A 4,634-nucleotide genomic window follows, 5' to 3' on the forward strand; every position below is an offset into this window, starting at 1 on the left:
TAAACATACTTTTAAATTTTGAACGCTTTCAATTTATTTATGATTACTAATCTTGGGATATTTTAATAGATTCCAAGGAATCAATAATTTAGTATGAGATTTTAAAGGATTTGAAATATTTTAGGGTATTTTTAGAATTTCAAGGAATTTTCAAGAGCTTTGCAAATATTCAGAAGATTTTAAAGGATTTGAAATATTTTAGGATGTTTTAAAATATTCCAAGGAATTTTCAATGAATTTGAATACTTTAAAGCAATTTTAACAAAAAAATTAACGTTTTTGTCGAAAATTTAACTATGATTACACATTAATTTTTGTATAGAAAATTAGACTCGGTGTTGCAAATTTCGTGTATTTGATTAAAAATGCCTTTTTTAGTATACAATTTGAACTGAGAAAATTCAATATTCAAGAAAAAAAACTCAGGAAACTGGTTCAAGTTTCAATTTTTTAAAAATTTCAGCCGAAGATGATACACAGAGTTGAATTTTCAACTAAAAAAGAAAGTATTTAAAAAAAAGTTTGATTGCCAGCCAAAAATGTAATAGTTATATTTTCAGTAAAAATATGATTATTAATCGAAAAAAGAAGTTATAACAAAATATTAAAATTTTCAACAAGAACAAGATTAATTTTTAAGAAAAGAGTAGAATTTACATTCCAAGAACTGAATTTCTAATTAAAATAGATCAATTTTGAAACGAGAAGAATAATTTCCTATCAATTAAGGCAATTTTTCAACTACATAGTTGAATTTCCAACGCTGAATATATATATGAACCAACCAAATATAGGAATTTCTAACAGGAAAGTTCATTTTAAGCCAAATAAAAAAATTTTCAACAAAAAAAGATGAAACCTCAATCGAAAAAGTGTAAGACTAGAAGCTTTAAACTAAAAAGGAATGTTTTCAATAAAAAAAGAGTTAGACTTTCTTATTTATTTCTATTAATAATTCAGTTCGCATTTGAGGCGAATAACGAAAACAATTGTTTTAAATAAACGTTGAAATTTATTGTTATGTTGTCGACTAATGTAGTGAAATCGTTTTTTGTCGATAGAATGATGATTTTTTATCTACTTATTTAAACTTTTTTTACAGAAAGAGAATACACATTTTGGTTGAAAATTCTGTTATTTTGTATGTTATTTTTGTGTTAAAATTTAATTTTTTTCCTGAAACCTTGAGCATAAAATGGAATTTTCAATTAAAATGTGTTTGTTTTTTTTCAATTGAAAGTTTGTTTTTTTAGTAGAAACTTTTTCTTCTTGTTTGAAAACTGATATTTTTGGTAGAAAATAATGATGATTTTGTTAAAAATGATTTTTTTTCAGCTGAAAATTAAAATATGCCCTTCCTGGTTGAAAAATCTTTTTTAGTTAACACATTCAATTATCTGGTTAAAATTTTTTTTGGTAAATTCGTAATTTACAATTTTTTTTTTTGATTGAAAATGTTACGATGGCATTCATGGTTGAAAATTTACCTATTTTATAGATAATTCGTTTTTCGCAAATTAATTTGTTTGAAATTACGTCTTTTTTTATGTTTGTTTGAAAATTACGTTCCTTGATTAAAAATGCATTATTTTTTGGGTGAAAGAGAATTTTGTTTTAGTGGAAATTTCGACTTTTTAGTAAAAACTAATTTGTTTCGAAAATTCTTCTTTCCATTTTAAAATTAATTTTGTTTCCTTTTCATTATTTTTTTTTTATGGAACATGTGTAAATTCCATTTTTTGTTAAAAATTTTACTTTTTTGATTCAAATTCGCGTATTTTGGTAAAAAAATTAATTCCTTTGGTTGATTATTTAACACCTTTATTGAGAATTCGATTCTTTTTAGTTGAAGAAACGTTTTTTAATACTTAAATTTTAGCTTTCTCATTTTTGATTTAAAATTGATCTTTTCTGGTTAAAAATTTATATATTTTTTCGTAAAAGATTGAACTATTGTGTTAAATTTTTATTTTTGCTTAAAAATGGACTGCTTTTAATTATTAAAAGTTCATGTTTTTTTAAATTAAATTATTCTTCGTGTTTCTAAAAGCATCTGTTTTGGTATAAAATAATTTATTTTGGCTTTTTTAAAATTCTAATATTTTGTTAAAAATTAATTTTTGGAATTAAAAAATTCAACTGCATCATTATCGGTTAAAAATGTATTTTTTGAAACTTGACCTTTCTCAGTTAAAAATTTATCTTTTTTTGGTAAAAATGTATTCTTCTGGTTTAAAGTTCATCTATTTTAATTAAGAATTCATTTCGTTCGTTAAAAATCCACCTTTTTAGTAAACATTCTTTTCGGTTCATATAATATGATTTGTTTATATAAAGAATAAATATTTCATTTTCCGTTAAAAATTTATCATTTTAGTAAAAAATTAAATTATATGGTGAAAATTTTTTCCTCTTCGCAACAACTGTAATGATTCTATTGCAAATCAGGATTTTAAAACACGAAGAAATTTGAGGAGCCGCTGATTAGATCGTCATTCGTGAAGTCGGGCGAGCTCGGTTCATGTTCGCGCATTTTCGGCTTTACTCGCGGCTAGTTTCCGCAGCAGCAAAGTGGGGGAACTTTCTCCCTTCATTCTCGTGTCGTTTTACCACTAGGCTAATTCTTAGGTCGTTTTTGCTCTCGCGTGTTCTTACTTCTCTTTTCCGCAACTTTTTTTTTAGTTCGCTTTTGCTCTGAGTGTGTCAATTTTTTCATGATTCACTCGAGGTGGTGAAAAAAAATAATGATTGAAAAACAAAAAAATATCTGTCTCGTATGTTGAATTGCAAAACAATATATTACTACATATATTACTAAAATAAGATTAATATTTTGTTGTAAATTATATTGTGTTTATTATATGGTATACTTTATATTGTGCATATTATTGTACATGATGAAAATAAATTCTATAATTAAGTATGTGATATTATAATTACATATAGAATAGAATAGAATTTATTGTCTTTATTGTATACTTTTACAAGTTTTTACTATATTCTTTTGCTCTCTTAAATTTTAAAATAAAACGAAGCTACATATTTTATCTCTTAGAAATTTTATCTGAACAGATAATAATTAAATAATTAAATCATTACATCACAATTCACAATCTCGTAATTTGTATCTTATAATTTGTAATTGTTTTATTTTAAATGATTCTCATAAAAAAAAATTTATTTTTAAAGCCTATTTGAATTCTTTCGGTTTAATAGATAAATTCAACTTCCCACGCTTAAAACTCTAGCACAATCATTTACAGCTAATTGATATTAATGTTAAAATCAATATATGTTGAGATAATATTATTATAATTATAATATCATACATAGTTAATTATATATAATATTAATTCTATTATCATGCACCCTGATTATAATTATAATAATTATTATAAAAATTGAACGATTAAACCAATTTTTTACCTGAAAACTTTTTAAAATAAAAGTTAAATTATTTTTATCTTAAGATATTCCAGATTAATATTTTTTCATTGTTATTTATAGATAAAATTTGAGTATACGAATTGAGAATGTTAGAAATTAACTTACTATCAAGATAACTGAATTTTTAACTAAAAAAAAGAGAAAAACAAATTTCCAATGAAATAGTCACATTTTCAACCAGAAAGATGAATTTTTTAACTAAAATTAATAATCTTCAGCCAAAAACTGGAATTTTTTATGGAATTCTAAGCCCAAAAAGTTAATGACAAAAAAAAAACTTTCATTTTCAAACAAATAGTTACAGTTTGAGCGCGCCTCAGGCGCGCGACGGTTGAATCTCGTGCTTCGCGCTCGATTTCCGACAGACATTTGTGAACAGGTTTTGTTAGCTTTTTTTTCTCGTAACTTTCGTCGGTCTGTGAGCACGATAACTTTTGACCAAAATTAATTTATTAGATTGTCCTTTGGTACACTTGTTTTAGTGTGCTAAGCTAAATGCCAAGTTCGTTAGTCAGACATTTTGCACAAAAATACTAAAAATGAGACCATTTAAAAAATTTTCGAGTAGACATTTTCTAATGATTCAAAAATTCTCTGTACATTTATTCATAATATTTAAAAAGTCGAACAACTTAGAACATTGTTAAAATTTGACAAAATTTAAAATTTGTTGTCAAAGTTTCTTATACACCGGTAGAAGACTTACAAATTACCTAAATACAAATGTTTAATTTCGATGAAAATTAGGAATCTTATATACTTTTGAAAATTTACAAAATATGCAGAAAAATAAAAAATAAATATTTTTTCAAAAGATTAGAAAAGTTAATTTAAATTCATCACTAGGTATCAAATATATTCAGAAACTAGGTATTAAATATATTCAAAAATATGCAATTTTGATTTCTAAGAGATCCATAAAATTAAAATTTTATTTCTAGTTGATTTTAACAAGTGCGTAATTAAACGTACCCATGCGCCTCGAAAACTATGATATGAAAAAATAGAAAGAGAAGAACAATTTTTATTTCTAAATACCCTAGAAAATTATCGTAACAGCTTTTTGGATTTTCTTGATAAATAAGAAATTCAGATTTTGTCAGCATACAAAATAATAAAAAATCCAAAAGTTACATTTTTTCATGCAACAATTTAACAGTAATGCAAAGGTTCTTAAATATATTAAT

The sequence above is a fragment of the Belonocnema kinseyi genome, chromosome 2 (assembly GCF_010883055.1).
Source record: "Belonocnema kinseyi isolate 2016_QV_RU_SX_M_011 chromosome 2, B_treatae_v1, whole genome shotgun sequence".
Classification (NCBI taxonomy): Eukaryota; Metazoa; Arthropoda; class Insecta; order Hymenoptera; family Cynipidae; genus Belonocnema; species Belonocnema kinseyi.